General features: G+C 44.4%; 1 protein-coding gene across 3 annotated transcripts in view; it reads right to left on the bottom strand.

Annotated features, from left to right (window-relative positions):
- Window positions 1-20,263, bottom strand: part of TUBGCP4 (tubulin gamma complex component 4) — a 491,481-nt gene that overhangs the window by 343,960 nt on the left and 127,258 nt on the right. The window lies entirely within an intron of this gene.

Below are 20,263 nucleotides of genomic sequence, written 5' to 3'. Positions count from 1 at the left end.
GGGTGTCCTTTTGACACCCTGGCACCCTTGAAAGTGCTCCCGCTATTAGCAATTCGGTAATACCGAATCGCTAATACAGACTGGCTTTACATTCATTCCTATGGGCCTCCAAGCCCATAGGAATGAATGGGTAGGTATTCCTTATTACCGATTCGGTATTACCGATTCGGTAATAAGGAATATTAAGGAATCGCTATTTGAATAGCGATTCCTACATGCATAGCCTTTTGCTATTCCTGATTAGCGATTCCTTATTTTTCGCTAATAAGGAATCGCAAATGGCATTGTTGATGCATAGGCCCCATAGGGTCTAAATTAGCAAAACATGGGTAATAAAATTAAAAAAAAAAATCAAAACAGGGGCCCCAAAATATTTTTTGCACCGGGACCAGAAAGTCCTAAAGATGAAACTGCAGACGAAGAGACACCACTGGATTCCCAAGGAATATACAGCAAAAGAAGGGAAAAAAAGAGCACACACAACTCAAAATCTTGCAGTATTGGGAAGTGATTGTCGATCACATTGGAGGATGTGCACCATTCATTTTTTAGAGCGAATTTAAAAAGGTTTACAACTGTAACATAACTTTAACTACAATTTATATATTTCCTCAAAAAATGTATCTAGACATGAACAAAAGTTTATGTGTATTAGAATACATCTAGCATCATTCAGCATCCTGCAAAGCACACATGCAAGAGCACACACAATATTTGTCAAAGAGATCAATAATTCACTAATTTATTACTGACTGAAATATTTGTAGAGTGCACGAATGCCGCGGCATCTTGGCGCTGAAGATATAGAACGGAGGGGAAGGCGGGAGGCAGATCGATCTAGGTAAAAAGCCAGGTCTTTAGGTCTTTCCTGAAGCTGGTTTTACATTTTTGTGCACAAAGTGCTGGGGGTAGCAGGTTCCAACTTTTAGCTGCCTGGTAGGAAAAGGACTTTCCCCCCCCCAACGGGCTCTGTTTATTATGGGTTGGCACACTAGGTCGTGGGAGGCTGACCTCAGTGTGCGTGAGGGAACATATCGTAGTAGTAGATTGTTGAGGTCGTCAGGTCCCTTGCCATGTACCGATCTATGTACCAGGCAAAGAGCTTTGAACTGAATGCGGCATCTGACCGGGAGCCAGTGCAGCTCCCGGATGGCTTTGGACGTAGGGTGGTGTCTGGGGAGGTTCAATAAGGCTCTGGCCGCCGCATTCTGAATTGCCTGTAGTTTAGACAGTTGTTTTTCTCCTGCTCCTAAATAGAGGGAGTTACAATAGTCTATTCGGGACATTACAAGGGCTCCCATCACCGTCTTCCTTAACATGTCCGGGATGTAGGGTAGGATTTTCCTAAGTATCTTGATGTTATGGAAACAGGCGGAAGTTACCTGATTCACCTGGGCTTTGCAAGAGAGTTCTTTGTCTAACAAGAAGCCAAGGTTTCTGACCTTGTCTACGGGGAGAGGGCAGGCTCCTGCTTCAGGGGGCCACCATAGTTCATTCCAGATGGAAGGTTTATGACCGAACTCGATGACTTCAGTTTTATCTGTGTTCAGTCTGAGAAAGTTACTACTCATCCAGTTCTTAATCTGAGTGAGGCAGCTCCTAAAACACTCCGCCGTGGCATCAATAGCTTGTGAGATGGACACAATAATTTGTGTGTCGTCGGCGTAAGACACCAGTTGCAGGCCATGGGATCTAATCAGGGCAGCCAGGGGGGTGACGTATAGATTGAAAAGTGTCGGTGACAGAGCCAAGCCTTGTGGGACCCCACCTGGAAGGGAGAATTCAACAGATTGTAGTCCGTTCCAAATCACTTGGTTAGTGCGGGTAGTAAGAAAAGAGGTGATAAGGGCCAGGGCAGGACCGGTGAAGCCTAGGGAAGTAAGTCTTGTTAATAGGACGGAGTGATTTACGGTATCGAAGGCCGCTGTAAGATCTAACAGTATCAGGGCCGATCTCCCGCCTTCGTCCATGGTTTTACGAATTTTTTCGGTAGCCATGATAAGGGCTGATTCAGTGGAGTGTAGGGGTCTGAAGCCGTGTTGTGATGAATCAAGTAGCTTCTTTTCCTCCACATGCCGCATTATTTCCTGGTTCATGGCTTTTTCCAAGATCTTTGCGGGCAGCGGCAGACAGGAAATGGGACGATAGTGTTTGGGCTCAGAGGGGTCAAGGGTGTCCTTTTTAACAATGGGTCTGATGCAGGCCATTTTCCAATTTTTTGGGAATTCTCCTTGAGAGATTATTTTATTGAGCAGGGGGGTCAAGATATTAGCGATGGTCTCAGGGATTAGATGCAGTACATGGGGGGGCAGGGGTCCAGCGGAGAACCAGATTTCATCTGGGTGATAAGATCGTGCACTTGTTGCTTCTCGAGTGCGGAGAAGCTGGAGAAATAGGGAGGGGTTATAGTGATATGTTCAGTTTCGTTCATGGATATGGTGGATACCATGGTACAAAGATCATCGTATACTGTTTGCACTTTCTTTTGAAAGAAAGTGGCCATTCCATCGACAAAACATTGATCAGGTATAAAGACAGTGTCTCGAGGAGTTTTAGTTAAGTGGGCAACGGTTTAGAAAAGTTCCCTAGAGGAGTTTGCGGAGTTTAGAATTTTTTCTGTAAAGTAGGCAGATTTTGCTTGAACTATTGTGTTTTATACTCCTGTAGAGTTTTTAGATATTCCAATTTTTTCCCGTGGCTGTAGTCAGAGCGCCAGATCCGCTCTATGCGTCGGCACTTAAATCTTAGCTGCTTTCACCTCGTCTGTGTACCATTGAGCGGTAACAAGCCGTCTCCTGGATTTCTTTGGTTCAGTTGGAACCAATTTATTGATAGCCTCGGTGATCCATTTATTGAAATTGAGGGCCCAATCCTCGCTGTTACCACATTCAAAGTCGGGCTGATTTCTATGCAGTGTCTCAGCGAGTAGATTGGATTAGAGTTTTTTCCAGGGGCGGGTTTTTTCAGGAGGTAGGTAGCTTCTGCGCTGAGTTGTCGGATTTTTTATTTGTAGGTTAAAAAAGATGGCATTATGGTCCGACCAAGGTACCGGGGCGATAGACCTAATTGCAATGGAATTGCTGTTGGAAAAGATCCCATCAAGGGTATGCCCTGCCGAGTGAGTAGGTTTGTCAATCAGCTGCTTCATATCGAAGCTAAGGAGATTGTCAAGAAGGGTAGCTGAGTCGGGGTCGCTATTTAGTTCTAAGTGATAATTAAAATCACCTATGACTTGTTTCATAGATATTGTACCTCTCAATATAATGTATGTTCAATACCTGGTGTGATTTTTTGGGACATACATTTAATTTGAGATTTTACTCCGGAATAGAGTAGAATCACCAGGGCTATCTGTTGTCGTATAGTTCCTATAAAACCTATACAGGATCTGCACATTTTGACAACATACACTGCAGGATTGGTGTCAGACTTATTCTAGACATTCCCACCCGGTATGTTGGCCTGTGTATCAGCTAGCTCACAGTGCCACTAGTAACTCCTCTTACCAAGGAGAGAATAGTTCTTGGCAACTATCGAGCAGGACAAGCCTGAGCCCTCAGGACCATGGAAACAATGTACTACTTTTCGCTCAGTCACTCGTGCTCACTTAGTCTCAGAGAGATACACAGAACAAACGGTATGGACGTTTTCAAATAAGTATTTATTGAACAGTCGTTATTCTAGGGTAAAATAGGTGTCCTGAAACAATCATTAGACAGTAACAGATATAGATGATTAGAAGCACTAGGTAAGTAAAAAGATGGAAGAGTTCTACCATCTTGCTATAACCATGAATACAGGCAAGTATATTAAATACATGACAATAAAATGCTTACTCCTACGATGCTTCCCTAACTAGATGTACCTAAGTGTACCTAGCATGTATGTAGGTGTTAAGCCAAGATTCGCTCTAGGATAAAGTCAACCCCCATTACCTGAAGTGAGAAACTGTGAGACCTCGTCCTGGTCTCGGGTTGGACACCCCGCAAGGGATGTCAGACCACTGTCAGCTGGAGTATCTGCAAGCAGGGGTTTCAGCGTCTCGCGCCAGTGTGTCGGCATGGAAGTCCTGATCTCTTCCGACTATCTCAGCAAGATGTGATGTTTATGTACCCGAAGGTATCTCCAGGGGTTCTACCTTGCTGTGCCACTGTCCGATTTAGGATGACGTCGGGAATGAACCTTGTACATAGTTATTTTGCGGGAGATGGTAGTCCTGCTGAGTTTCCAAGAATCTTCATGCATAATGTATGAGGCTATTGTTCAGGGAAAACCCCACGTTCTGTAAGCAGTAGTGTAACTAGGTAAAGGGTCAGTCCTAGCAGCCCATTATGTATGTAGTGCAGGGACGAATATAGGTGAAAGGTTGGGCCTATATTGGGGTACCTATATGGAATATAACACTTAGTTGGTGAAACAGGTTTTCCCCGAATGGGTTTATGGATTACGCTTTTGTCTTCTGCCAAGGTGGTTAAGAGTGTAAGGGCTAATGAGGCACTTGGGCATCACCTACTATTGAAAAGGGGGTTGGACCATGTCTAGAAGGATAGGAGTAACCAACTTAGGCAGGGCAGTCTGACTAAAGGAGGATCGTAAATCTGGAAGTGTTCTATCACAGGAAAGAGAACTATTATAGGAATGGATAGACTGGCTAAGGAGAATGAACATCTGACAGACTGAGGCACATGGGATAAAGTGTGTACCATAATAGGGGGTGAAACACACTGCGATTTGCTGCATGCCTGGATAAGGTATTCTGTTGGAATGCCAGTGTTGTAATGGGGTCTAGTAAAGGAGGTAATCTGATGAATGGATTCCCGGAATGCCTGATTGGGTAAATTTGTATCTCAGGAGAGTCTAGGGCAGCTAGAGGTAAACAGTGTAAAGTAAGAGTTTGAAGGAGGAAATTTGCCAAGGCCTGACATCAGAACTCCACAAACCCCTGAAGAAACTCACAAAAAGAAACCTCAATTACAGTATCCAAGTGGGCACCCATACAGGTGTAAGATTAAGTGCCTTCCCTTTATTAGCCACTGGCATGTTTAGGTCTTGTTACAGGCTATCGGAGGGAACCTTAATACAGTGAAGAAGCTTAAGAAAATAAAACCAGTGGCAGACATAGGCTCTGCAAATGTCTAGGGCAGTTGTTCTTAAAGTGTAGAGAAGACCTCATTGTCTAAGACAAGGTGTTGTTCTTAAAGTGTTGAGAAGAGACGAGGAGGAAGATTCTCATTTAACAAGAAAAAACCCAAACACATTTCATGTTAAAACAATTCTCATTCTCAGGATCTGAGAAAATTATCTGGGGCCAGGCAAAAAAGTGAATCTTCTTTTAGCCATCAAGATTTATTACACAACTTCTTAGAGTGTATCCACAATAGACGCGGACATATCTATAGTTTTACCCATTTACACATGCATTACACAAGTCTATGCCATAACATGGAATGTGCCACTTCCAAGGCCAGCAACGGTCCTCTTTTCCCAAAAATATCCCACAATTTACGTCAATGTCTAAAAAGAACGGTAAAATATTTCTGGGGTTATTTAATGATATTACTATGATTTGAAGCATTTCAAATTAAAAGTAATAGCCTTTTCTCTAGGCTTCAACAAGAAGGACAACTGACTGCTGCAGAAAAAGAATACATTTTGATATTTTTTTAATATATTTTTTATTGAAAATGAGAAACTGATAGGAAGGCTAATGAAGAACATGAGGCGTATCATTTGGGAGTGAGTTTGTTAACAGCCTGTTCTTAAAAGAAAACAAGATGACTGGAAAAAGTGGGTGGTCCTCACAGTCCCTGAGAAAGGGGAGAATGGTTCAAGTTGTTGCTTCCACTGAAACAATAATAAGAAAAAAAAATTGAACAAATGCAAGGGCATGAGGTACTTTGTTACAAAAACGTGAGCACATAGGCAGAGTGGTTGGAAAGGCTTGGGGTCAATATATATGCTATAAGTGGAGTAAGATGATTAAAGTTAAGACATCTTTTGTATATGGGAAAGAGAATCAGTGTAGTAGTAAAAGGTCTAGGAAAAAGGGCTTAAGGCAAAGGTCAGTCAATGTGATAAGAGTCGCGGTGTTGGCCTACATCACTCACTCCACTCCCTCAAAGGTAAGGCAAAAGGAAAAGATGATTAAACTGATTAAAATAATAGAACAGACATAGGACAAACAGTCATGGGCTAAATCTGTAGGATAGTAATAGTTTAACCTCTTTAATAATTATTTTGTGTGTGCGGACATCTTCCACTGAGTTTGGGGAACTTGCAGGCTCAATAAGTAATTACCTGGGGTAGATTGAATGCTGGAAAACGTATTGCATGCATTTCAGACTTGTGCTTCCGTCCTATTAGAGCTGGATTACATCCGTTACTACACTGAACAAGTCTGCCACCATGTGGACTTTTGAGGAAACGTTTTAGGCCATTGCAACATCGATTGAGGTGTTTAGTGAGAGGGCAATTGGTTGGAGCAATGTATCATTCACAGTCATTGTGGATTAGAACATTGTGCGACCAAACTACGTGCAGTCAAGATGTGCCCCCCACTCCCTTTTTTGAGAATCTGCGAGAATCAGTGAAAATCACCTGATTTGGGGGCCATCATGGGCAGGGCTACCTACAAAAGTCTGCCACGTCCCTCTACAAACCCCCAGACCATGAGAGGAATTAGCAACGCTCCCGAGTCCCTGCTGCAGTGAAGCAGAAAACAAAGACCAAGCGCCAGCCAAGGCTCAGAGTACAGAAATTTCTGCAAGTAAGCGGTGAAGCTCCCTGGCCTTCGGGAAGAAAGGCTGCAACACTAATCTTCCCTGCAAAAAACAGAACCACAAGTATGTGCATATTTTGGAACACTCCTAGATGACCTTTAGTGTCTTGAGCCTAGCTAGTGATAGAGGGATCCGTCAGTGGAGAAAAGCAGGTTATTAAGCAGGGAATAAGAGACTCTGGTGTTTAGGAATTGACTGGATGACAACTTGGAGCCTCATCAAAGTCGCCTTGGTCATAAGAGGGTGCTGAATGAGTCTTCAGGAAAAAACAACTATTTGAGTTGCCTAAAGCAAAATTTTCCCCCAAAAAAGGCTTGTTCAATATTGGTTTTATGTGCACCAAGACAAAACCTTGGTTCTACAAAAAGAAAACAGACTGGTAAAAAATGTGAGTGATTAAACAAGGTGTGTATTACATAAACATTCCACTGCTTGCAAGAGATTCCATATAATTGAGAGGGGCTGGGCAATATGGCATGTAGTCAATAGTGATTGTGATGATTTTGAAATGACCATAACAGTCGTGTGTTTTAACAGGTCTTCAGCTCACCCCCTGGCTTCTCTTCCCATGGCTGAAGCACTCCAACGAGTAGAGCAATTGACTTCACACACGTACCCCAATCTCATTTTACTCAAAGAGAGATCAAGTAGGAGTTTTAACTTATTTATTGTGAATCCAAATGAATTCAAAGATCTAGCAGAAGGATCTCTAATACGGCCTTTGTCTCAACAGGGTCTTCTCCCAGGTGTCCCAATTCAAGCCTCCTCTCCCCTTAAACTTTGCCTTGCCATTTAGTATTCATTTTTTGGATACTGCTTCCAAGATGGGGCAGCGAGGGATTACATTCTGCTCCTGTGTAAGAATTCGGGATCAGATATCTGACATATTGACTTGCCCACTTTTTATGCCGGAGCATAATGGAACCTCTTATTGCCCCACTGACCTCTATTAACAGGGTCTTAGCTAAAGTGCAAGAAGATTGAGCCACTTTGCGGGTTGAAAATGCCGCACTACAGGCTCGGTTTGATCAGTTGCCTGCACATTTTACTTCAATACCAACTCGTTCACCAGTAGTTTTGAATGCGCCTAATCTTTCTGGGGGTAGTGGAGGCTTCTGTAGTCAGTATGTTTACACTCTTACACCTACCTTCCACACCTGGTGGGGCAGAAGGAGCAGCAAGGCCTTTCGTGATAAGCTCGCCCCTGTAAATCTAGCTCCTCTGGAGCAAATTAGTGGGGAGGCTAAAAGGTTTTTCTAGTTTATTACGCAGATACAGCTCAATTTTCTTTTTGTCCCTTATCCTTTCAAGATAATCCAACTTGAGTGGGCTTTCTAATTTCTTATTTGCTTTAGTAATCGCTTTGAGTAGGGGTGACTGGAAGCAAAGAGAGGGTCAGTATTTTATCATGGATTGAGGGATGATCTCAAAGAAGTACTTTTTGACATCCGACCACAGTCCTCAAAACTGTGCAGACTTAATTGACTTGGTTCTTCGCTTAGATCACCATATTGCAGAAAGGAATGGGAACCAGCATTTGCAATGCAATCGGTCTCGACTTTGGGACCTTATATGTATTTAGCTATGCAGCACATTAGCCTGGGTGCTGAAACATCTACTGTTCTTTAACATGGAGGGAAAGTAAGCACAAAATTGCGGAACACGCCAGGTATAGGAACACATGGAGAGTAATACTGCCTAGCAGCGGGAAATTGTATTGTCCAAAGCTCTGTTTTTAATATAAAATCAGCCCCTTTTGTGGACATATCACTGAAAATACAAGATTTTAAAAAAAAAATTGTCTACGGGTGCTCGTTGAATACAAGTTTCTATGACCTGGAATCCAGGGAATGCTAAAGTGATTCTGGTATTTTACTGACCTCTGCTGGTCGTTTTTTATCAAGAAAGTTAAATAGAGGTGTCAATTCTAACAAGAGACAGTTGCCAAAAAAATTGGAAAAACAAATCCCTAAGTAGAAAGCAATTCTGGTATTTTACTGACCTCTACTGGTCGTTTTCTATCAAGACAGTTAATTAAAGGCAGTTGAACAAGCAGAAAGCAATCCTGGTATTTTACTGACCTCAACTGGTCATTTTCTATCAAGACAGTTACATAGAAGCAGTTGAACAGAAGAAAAGTCCTTAATCAAAGGCGGAAGCTGACATGTCCTAGGGCTGTTCTCTAAATCCCACAAAGTACATACAACAGATCTTCCAGACAGCGCAAGCGCTGTCTCGGCTCGACCTAAAAATAAAACAAGTGGCCTGCGGTTTCCAATTCCTAAAGTCGAGAAGAAAAATTAGGAGCCCAAGCAGATTCAGAGTGGGATTAAGGTCTTGTTAACAAAAGAGAAGAAGGAATGATGCAGAAAAGAACACTATTTGGGAAACTCCAATGCTGGACCTTTCAAGATGGATCACTGCTTTCAGTATTCATTTCCAGGAATTACAAAGGCCATGGAATTTCTGCCATCCTCATCGTACTTGCATATATTCAAATAAGTGCCCATATCACCGACAATACATTGCTCTCCGCGCTACTCCAGTCTGCTTTTAATGATATCTCATAGAACTCGCCAGACGGTCGTCCGCGTCCTGAGGAGGCTTCAAAAGGTCAAGAGATTGAAACGCACTGACACCTAGAAGAGCAAGGGAATCAATCAGATTGAAAATAAAAAACTAAAACACAGTAGGTTCATACTCTGCAAAGTGGGGTTGCCCCTTGGCTGAATGTTATTCATCCCTTTGAATATTGATAGTGGAGTATACTAGCAATGCTATAACTCCACCACATGGACAATTTTGAAACAAATGACTTGTTGCTCCGAATCTCACCTGAGTTGAAAATAAAAAATACCCTGTACTTTAGGTTACAAATGCACACTTGTTCACCTTCGTGCTAGGCACACGCTTTGTTGCATCATGTTTTGCTGGGAGCACACGTCTGTCTGTCAGATACATGGCAAATGATGGCATTAATTTACAATGTGCTCCGACCTGTTGTCTGACAAAATAATATAAACTGAATAATTTAAAAAGTTTGAAAGTACTGGTGCAATTTATTTGCAAAAGATGGCTCATTCATGTGCACCGTTTTCACAAAAGTGTTTTATTGAGATCAGTAGAGGCACCTTCTCTTGTCAGCTGCAACGTTTAGGAATTGCTCATACTCACAGTTTACATTTCAAAATGGTTGACTACACTGGCTACCTGTTTTGGAAAGAGTAAAATGCAAGGCTCTGAGTATAACCCATAAGGCCTTCTGGGGAAATGGCCCTGCTATTAATAGTTCTCTCATTACCTCCTACTGCCCCTGAAGATGCCTTTGTTCGGCTAATCTTCACCTCGCAGTCATCCCAAAAATCAGAAGGGTAAGAAGCGGAGGAAGATCTTTTTCCTACAATGTAGCCAGACTCTGGAACACAATGTCCCTACACTTCCGCTGGGAATCCCCTCATCTCCCCTTCCGAAAACTACTCAAGCCCTGGCTATTCCAACAATCCGCCCTATAATCCAACCACTTACCCTTTGTCTAGCCACTAGTGCTGGGATGCCTTAGGGTAGCTATGCGCTCTACAAATGCTAAATAATAATAATAATGAGTCACCAAGCAAACAGAATAAACCATTAATATTTCCAGCAATATCGAAAGTGGCATCTGGTAACTCTCAACCGAGTTAACAAACATCTTTGTTTAATAATCCTAATATCACGTGTCCGATGTGTTGGTATCTGGTCTTGGCTCTCCATAATTTGCCAACAGTAAAAACAAAAAGTCAATTTAATGAGTTGTCCAGAATTAGGAATACTAGTCCACAGCATAAGATGACAAACTATCTTGTATTTGAGGCACCGTGTCGGTTCTCCAGCAGAATCCAGCTGTGCGTTACTGCAGAGATCAGCATCTTGGCCTTAATACACCAGTTAAGCACTGTCCTAGTACTATTCCGTGCCCTACTAACCCTTAAGAGGTGCTCTCATGGCCCAGGTGCTGCCTTACTTTTTTTAATCAAAAAAACAGAATGCTCCAACTGAGGGAAGCCTCTTCCCTTAAAACCAACGCTAATATTTAAAACTTTCCAATGCACGGTCTTCACTCAAACATGCTCCTGAGTGTGCAGACTGTCTGCAAACTCAGGAGTAATCTCCCGAGTTTGCATGTCCTTCATAACCGTGTCATGGACAGACATAACCTCAGACCCAGAAATGGCCACTGCAGTTCATACAGGGTTCTCTATACACAGACCAGATCATTCTAGGAACAAATGGTGGCGGTTTAGCCATCGTTTACCGTAGCACAATGAAAAGTACGCTTTTGAATCAGAATTGCCCCACTGATCTTGAAGCATTCTTCTTCACAATTCAGCTCACTAACAATCATTTGTTTGTAGGTTTACTCATTTATCGACCCCACCCACCCGCCACAAAACAGCTTCTTCACATGCCTTGAGCTAACTTCTGGACACTGTGGTCCAGTCGTCTGATTTCACTATCCTGGTGATTTTATTAATCATTTGGAGGTCGCTAACGACAAGGATGCTATACACCTGATTGACATAATGGAGAGTATGGGTCTCGCCCAACATGCCACAGGCAGACTTTTAGGCCTGCGGATCTACCGCTTCCTTAGCAGGATAGGCTCAGAAGAGCTGCACTATTTGAAGAGCAATGCAGGTCTAGTTTGAGACACTCATCTCATCTTTATTTCGGTTCTTATAAAACCATAACAACACATAAAATATACACAGGGCATAAAAACGTTAAAGGTTAAAAATAGTCCACTGTAGTGCACATAGACTTAGAAGATAGTCCTAGTACAATCATAATCACTCATGTGACGACACAAATGGTAGAAGAAGGAAGAAATGTAAAGTAGGATGAAAATGCAGGGAGGGTGCAGCAGAGCAGGATGTGTGGGAGAGGGGTGATCCAGCATTCAGATAGTGAGCAGGGCCTAAAAATAAAAAGTTACAAAAATGAAGAAAACATCATAACAAAATCGTTCAATTTGTGTACTACTTTCAAAGTGCTCACATCTGCAAAAGGCTTATTCCAGCATCAACGAACAGCACTGCTACCCATTGCCAAAAGCCTGCTGAATGGCTGCAACCAAGGACTGAAATGGGCTATCCAAAAGCGTAGCATGGTGTGGGTGAGTGACAACACGAGCCCTCGCCAGACACTTCAGCAGTCTTTGGGAAACAACTAAAAAGGGAACTGAGGAATAAAACGGCAGGGTAGAGATAGACCCTAGGAAGAACGTGTAGACGGAGTGTATGATACTTTAAAATTAACAACAAAATAAGGAGTGAGTAAAACACCAGTAGAGAAGCTGTGGGAATAATAAATAATGGTGCAGCATCATATAAACATCTTGAAAGTGTCTTAATGTATTTTCTGTAAAATCTGTCTCCGGTTCAGATATCTCAGTTCACATTGTAATTTAAAAACGATATGTTCATGGACCCATCAGGACAGTGAGATGGCAGGGCAGAAAGAAGCGGTTGACAAAGACGAACATTATCAAATAAATCTTTCATGCAGCGGGTGTTTAGTCATCTGCTTCTAATGAAAAACATGCTTTCATAAGGAGCAGAACAAAGGGAGAAGGCAGCCGAAGACAAGAAAATGTCAATGTGCAAAATAAAAGAGTCACAGATGCAATGGTCTCTGAAGCGAATTGTCTTTGTTAATATGTGCGACCTGCTGGACGTTCCTGAAAACACCCCGACTTCAAAACCATCTGCAAATTAAAACTCAGACAGACAAGCAGGCAGAGTTGGAGGAACCCGACAATCTTGGGGACAGAACAGTGGGGGTGGCAGCACATCCAGCCAATAGCTTATTCAGGAACAAAACAACGTAAGCAAACTGTGACACGGGTAGACTGGGGGGAGATGCAACCCACAGCGCTGCCAGAGTGAAACACTGTTTACACCAAGGTAAACAGGCTAGCGATGGTCTTTAAACCCATAAAGACGTGAGCTTTGTATTAAACTATTGTTTGAATAGATGCTATAAATGTCCATGAGCTGCAGCCGGGGTGATAACGGGCAGTCCGAAACAAGTAAGTGCTTCATTAGAATAAAATGAAGGCCAATGACGCAAGCGCGCCACAAGCAGGCGAGGTGCCGCCAGGAAAGAGAGCCTGTCATCAGAGGCTGCGGCACACCGGGCCAGTCGGCAGAGAAGAAAGCTGACCTTTCACCCAGTCTTTCATTCACAGTCAAGCTACCAGTAATATCCGGATCAGTACACAGACGCATTAAAACCGCCATCCTATGAAATGAACTTAACGATGTGTGAGCTACAACATTCGAAGATGTGAGTGTTTCACTCACATCTTCGAAGAGACCCCACACCAAGACAGTCATTATGAGCGGCCCAACTCGAGGGAGGGAGGGGGGGGGAACATTAACAGGAGTGACTGGCCCCCTCAGAATTACGAGATCGGCGGTGACTCTGCGGGTCAGTGGGGTTAAAACTATGCCCCCAGTGTGGGTAAGGTGGGGGGAGGAAGAGTTACGAGCATAACCCCGGGGCATAGGGAACGATGCCACCCCCGCTAATGATTGGGTGACAAATCAAACCTATAACGAGTCAAGATTTGTGCTGCTGCAAGAACGAGTGACGATTTCAATTGAAACTTAATGATGAAGCTAAGCTTATGCTACTTTAAAATGAGAGAGGGAGAAATATTTCACTTTCACATCCAATTATTATTTTAACTCGATGAGGTAAGCAGACGTCAGACTGCCCTGGAGTGCCACTTGTAAGCAAACAAACAAACCAAAAGAGGACAGGCAGAATAGGTGGCTGCTGCCCGCAGTTTCTTGATGCTATGCATCAGAACGCTAGTTTACCATCTGCTGCCGGAGTGGGGGGGGGGGGGGGGGGAGGGGGGAAGTGTGGATCCTAGTATTACAGAGCACAATGTGCAACCTGTCTCAATTACCAGGTGGGCATAGGACAGGGAATGTAAAACCATAGGTGGAGGCAATCTGTGACTATGAAGGTATCGCTCCAAAGCACACAAATACTCCTTTAACTGGAATGCCGCACAGACATTGGACACTCACCAATTTTTAGTTGTTTCAGAGCCGTGGATCAACTAATGACGAGGAACCATCTCAAACTGAATGCTTTCACAACGGAAATACTCATGTGTGGCGATTGGAAAATTGATGGTCCACTCGCCGCCTGGGCTGATGATCTGGGAACACCGTCTAAAGTATATAAGGAAGTAAGAAACCTCAAAATGACCATGGATTCCAAGCTATCAATGAATACCCAAGTGGACAAACTGGAAAGATCAAGCTTTATTACTATAAAAACTCTGCGACCCATCATCCCCCATCTGGTATTTCCATACAAGGTCCAGGCTGCCATCTCTTGTGTTCTGTCCAAACTTGATTACTCCAATAGCCTCTACCACAGATCACCTTTAACAGCTATGAAAAGACTACAACAGATTCAGAACTCAGCTTCCAGACTACTCATATATAAAGCCACAAGCACACATTTCCCCTGCCTTGAAAGCCCTGCATTGGTTACCGGTTACCAGAAGATCCACATTCAAGCTGCTTTGTATCACCAACAAAGCGATACATGGAACAGGACCACTCTTCATCAGGAATAAAATCACCAAATACATTCAACAAAGGAGCCTCCGCTCTGGAGTGGCACCTTACCTCAAAATCCCACCGTACAAGAAAAAGACTATGAGTGGCACATCCTTCTCTGTTCAAGCAGTCAAACTATGGAACTCTTTACCCCGAACATAAGAGCCACAGATAACAACCTTGTCGTCAGAAGAATACTCAAGAATTAGCTCTCTCCCACATTACCACCATATGCACACCTAAATATACAGCATTTTCCTCTGTATAGAAGCATTTATTTGGACTATAGATATGTACCTACATACGTGTATTGCTTTGTATAAACTTGTATAATAATTAGGTTTTAAAAAATATAGATTTTCATTAGTTCTGCTTACAAAAATGTACATATTACTTAAAGTTAAGTTATTCTATGTTTCAACATGTACATAAGTGACTGCATAAATAAGTAAATCTTTTAAGTATTTATCTACAATTGCTTCACTGTTGATTTACAAAAAATAAAAACAAATAAATTAATTTATAGTGCAAGAACACTTGAAAGCCTGAGTTTATTAAATGCAACTTTAATCTACATGCGTAATTTACCTTCCTTATGCATATATATACACTTTCCATGTATTTATGTATCTATATATTTAGTACTTTGCTTCTAATTCAGCATATCCAATGCACTACCCTATTTCTCACCTTATACCTCTATCAATATATCCTCTACCTCCACACTCTCATTCATCTCAAACCCCATACCAGTACTACGATCCCCAAAATAACCCTTTCTAGACTTTACCCCTTCTTGCATCATGCCATACCTGTTTTACGATTCAGATCATCCAAACAAGCCTTTCTAAACCCATCCCTCCGACTCTTCCCCCTCCAAATCCCTGTTACTCATCCCATACTCCCTCCTACTGCTACGGACTACATAAAAAAAGAAAAAAAAGAGACCACTTCCTCTTCTATCCAGCCACTATACTTTTTCAATCCAAATAACAGGCTAACATGGCCAAAGCTCAAATTCATTTCATATTTCACTACACTAATTCACCACTAATCCTTTATGAGTTCGGGAGTAGCGTGCTATTCATCGAAAAAGCACTTCAACACCTCATCATGGGGAACAAGCTCTATATAAATGCAAACCTTTTTTCCTCCACTATCTTTTTCAATCCAAATAACAGGCTAACATGTCCACCGCTCAAATTACTTTCACTAATCCTTTATAGGTTCCGGAACTGCGCGCTACTCGCCAAAAAAGGGGTTTGACGCCCTGTCAGGGGTAGTAAGCGCTGTGTAAATGCAATTACAATACAATACCAATTTTTTGCAATTACTCAGTAACGTCTGGTCATCAAAACTGCAGAATCAGGTCTAATGATGATCTGAGAGGGGATGTATGATGGAACCACGCATGCCATTACCACGCATGCATTTAAAACGCATATGCCTTTACAACACAAACTTTTACCACACATATGCCTTTACCATGCATGGCGACTCAAGTCAGTCAGAACACATTATTCGGCTACTAAAAGCCATAAAAGCACACAATTAAAACATATAAAGACTTTAAAAAAGACTGTCAATACATAAAAAAAAAAAAAGTACATATGTCCGTTACAAGAGTCTCCATCATACACATATTGCATGTACAACAATTAATCACTTTAGTCAAATTGGAATGAAACACATTAAAAAAAGTCAGCCAGATATCAGTACATAAAAAACACAGCAAGTAGAAAACCCTAGGAATAAATGCTTGATAAAATCCCCTTAATTAGGTGTTTAAAAAATGCTAAAAAGGGTGTACAGTATCATAAACAAATGTAAGAAAATGTAATATGTAGCTACTGCAGGGACATCTTCTTCCTAGATCTCATAGCCCCTAGCAGAAAGCTTGCAACCCCAAAGCAAGCCACAGGGGAGGGGAGAATTGGTAAAAATAATAGAGCAGGCCTTACTAGAACAAAGTTGGCCTCTATCAATAGCACCACAAAACAAGAACGGGGCCAATGCTGCACTTAACTCTAGGAGAGAATTGGACCGTGAACTGAATGAAACAGTTTCACTCTTAACCACTTTTTCCGTTAGGTTTAATCCACAATATTTTCATACAATACATTTATTTTTTGATTTGCACGGTTTTATCAAATATCCAAGTAGAAAAAACAATACAACATAAATGTCCACATTAACATATACTGGTTTTTACGACACCCTCACTTACATATAACAATCACTCATACATACTAGACACACAAAACTCCTCAAGCATACTCAATGAACACTGTTAATAGCAAGAAATAATTGAATGTAGTAAATATAAATAAGGCCATCAACAGGTATAGTTTATCACAATTATAATACACTGTATTTGATTGTTTTATAAATGATTGGCCAAAAGCGAAGAAAGGTCTACGCGTTTCGAATCCCTTTGCGTGTGGGGATTCTCATCAGGACCAACACTTTCTGAAACAAAACAGAAACAAGACTGGATTTTACTAAATGACCAAAAACCAATTGAATACCGAACCGCACACCTTATTCTGGCGTCTTACCTGCGACTGAATGTGTACAGAGGAGACTTTCAAACTTAATTCTAAATCCGTCAAAAGCCCTAAAAAAAGTTAAGAATAACAAGAGTTGTTACCTACAAAACACAACCTTTTTGATGAATTAGTCAACTATGAGGGCAGTAGAGGGGGCGCTAGAGGGCGCCGGACCAACATGGCCGCACACCTGTGAGGCTCTCGCCAGCCGGGCGCTTCCATGCTTCACCATTTCATCCTGCATCGGGGAGCCACAGATTTACCAGGCTCGACTGGTGGTCCTAGGTCCGGTGAATGCCCACAGCGATTTTGAACTCAATCCGAGCGGCGGTTCGGCGGAGGCGGCCGTCGAAACTTCCTGCGGCCGCTGCTGCCGCTCGCCTGGAGCGCGGGCGCCGGCTGCCACGCGTACTCTGCACCGGGGATCCGGCGTGCGCGCTGGGCCGCGGGACGCGGCTGACAACGGAAGAGGAGACCGGAGGCTGGCGCACTGGCCGGGATACTTGTGGACCCTCACGGACCATCCGAGGAGCCGGTAAGGCGGGGACATGCTATGGCCTTGCGGGAGGTGTTAGATCCCTAAGTGCCCGCTCAGTGACTGTTTCAGACGGATTTGTAGGGATCGGCGCAGCTCTGCCCCCGATTGGCTGCAGGGGAGCCTTGTTGGTGACTGCCCCCTCTTTCGGAGCTTCATTGTGAGGTCGTGCCTGCCACAAGCATTGCACCCGGACGGGGAGTGGCGGACTGGGGTGGCCCCGCGGGGGACAGTGGTCGCGAAGGGCATCTGGCAGTTGGCTGAGGAGCGGCGCTGGCGGCTCCCCGCGTGGGGCCCTCCCCTGTCGCGGCGACCCCATATGAGTGCGGATCACGGCGTGGACCACGGAGGAGATTGTTGCATACGCTGGTGGACAGCTTGAGCTGGTGGTCGGTTGAAGGGCCGCCCGGCTAGTGTTGTTGGCGGGAACCGGGGCCTTCCTCCTGGTGTGGGCCCCTTGACTCTGTCGCATTGTGCTGCAGTCCTTCCATCCTGCTGCATATCGATGGGCCCCCGCTTGGTGGCCATCGGAAGTGACTCCCGCCGAGAAATCTCTGACGTGCTACCAGATTCCTACACGGCCACACGCACCCAGTCTTTAACTGTCATACCAAATCTGCCCCCGGTTGGCTACCAGGACTGAGGTCTCAGTCGTCGCCTGCCATCATGGGGAAGAATGATGCTAAGCAGTCCCGACTCCCATTCGAGACCCAAAAGAAGAAACCCAGGGCCTCGCCGCAGGGAGATGGAGACTCTGAGGCGGGCGACGCTGAAGAGTTGGACTGGAAGGCGCTCCTCTTGAACATGCAGACCAGCCTCACTTCTATAGATTCTAAGATTGATGGCATGTCTCGCCGTTTAGACTCCGTAGTGCACAGACTAGACCAACAGGAAGAACGGGCCAAGGAGGCGGAGCAGCGGGTTTCGGAGCTGGAGGATGGGGCATCGGTCACTACCTCCAAGGTCTCGCAAATGGAGAGACTGTTGAAAGTCATCGCTGACAAGAACGAGGACTTGGAGGCGAGATCGCGTCGCAACAACGTACGCCTTATTGATCTGGCGGAGTCCACCTCAGTAGGGAAAATGGAACTTTTAGTAGAAAAACTCCTGTCTGACCTCTTTGGCGCAGATGCATTCTCTCCACAACTGGTGGTTGAGCGGGCTCACCGCACTTTGGGCCCCCGTCCCGTGCCAGGTGCGCCCCCTCGGCCGGTAGTGATCCGTTTCCTGAATTACAGAGATCGGGACACGTTGCTCCGACTGGCCAGGGAGAAGCAGCCTGTCCTCTATGAAAATACCACACTGTCCTTCTTCCCGGACTTCACACAGTCAGTGCAAGAGGCACGTTGCAAATTTGGACCGGTCAAGAAACGGCTGCAGCAAAAAGGACTTCAATATTTTATGTTATACCCGGCTCGGCTGCGGGTGGTCCACCTTGGCAGACCTCATGTGTTTCAGGATCCGTCCCAAGTTGAACTCTTTCTGAAAGACTGCAAAACACCTTCCGAACCGGCCCGATCCCCGTTGGTGAGGGATGGGTCCAGGTCCCCCACTTCTGCCATTGACTGAGTTGGGCTTTCAAGCTGGTAACATGTTCCATTATTGATAGTCCCAGGGCTGGCCTTGCTCTCCCTACGCCTTACTGTTGAGGCTTCGAGCTGTTCACGCAAACACCTGTGTACCGCAGCCCTCTACTGTTGAGCCATCACTTATTAGGCCTCGCTGGTTTAGTTGGTTTCTCGATGATGTTTACAATTGAATGCGCCCTGGCACCAATCTCCCCCTTCCCGCGTTTCCGCTGGACCTTGGCTCCGGGGGATAGCGGGTGAGATATCGGGGGAGTGGGATGGCGGGTCTGGACCCCTGGTGTCCCCCTTTTGGGTGTTCCCCAATAAGAAAATGTTAGGACATTGTAGGATTGTAAGGGGTGGGGGTAATGCCCGACATGATTGGGATGTCGGAGTGGGTGGGAGGGTGGGTTCTCGAGGGAATGTTTTGGGTTTGTTCTTTTTTTTCAGCATGAGCATTGCACACATATTTCTCGAAGTAACACAGTATGCCACCCTTTATAGACAACTGAACCTATGGAATTGCTGCCTAACGGGCCTCTTCACCTGTACTGCCTCCTTTAGTGAACATGGCCCACGCCACACACGCTGAGCGGGGGGGGGCTGCTCACTGCTATTACCTGGAATGTCAGGGGACTGGGGGACCCGAGAAAGCGCCGACGAATCTTGGGTGCCTTAGACAGGTTGAATGTCCAGGTTGTCATTCTGCAAGAGACTCATATGGACTCCCTCCGCGGGGGCACCTTCGCTGCCAGATGGGCTGCTCACTCGATTCATGCGCCCTACTCCTCCTATGCAAGAGGCACTACTATTCTAGTAAAAAGAGGTGTTCCCTATGTCCCCTTGGGTACCGCAGCAGACCGGGAGGGGCGCTATTGTCTAGCATGGGGTAGGATGGGTGCCGAGACTATCTCCCTAGCCTGCTCTTATGGACCCAACTGCGATAACCCGAGCAGTTTCATTACTCTCTGGAACAAGATCCGAGAAGTGGGATCCACACATCTCATCTGGGGGGGGGATTTTAACGCCGTCTTAGACCCCGCTGTGGATCGGTCCAACCCCTCTATACACCACTATACTAACACACATAGATATCTGAGGGACATATGCGACACTCAGGATGTCGTGGATACCTGGCGTCATTTACACCCGACTTAATTGGAAGGCACTCACTGGAATAATGCATATGCAACATGGGCCAGACTAGACT

This window comes from Triturus cristatus, chromosome 3_1 (assembly GCF_964204655.1).
Source record: "Triturus cristatus chromosome 3_1, aTriCri1.1, whole genome shotgun sequence".
Classification (NCBI taxonomy): Eukaryota; Metazoa; Chordata; class Amphibia; order Caudata; family Salamandridae; genus Triturus; species Triturus cristatus.
The sequence above is the reverse complement of the archived record's forward strand: the minus strand, read 5'-3'. Positions and strand labels throughout refer to the sequence as shown.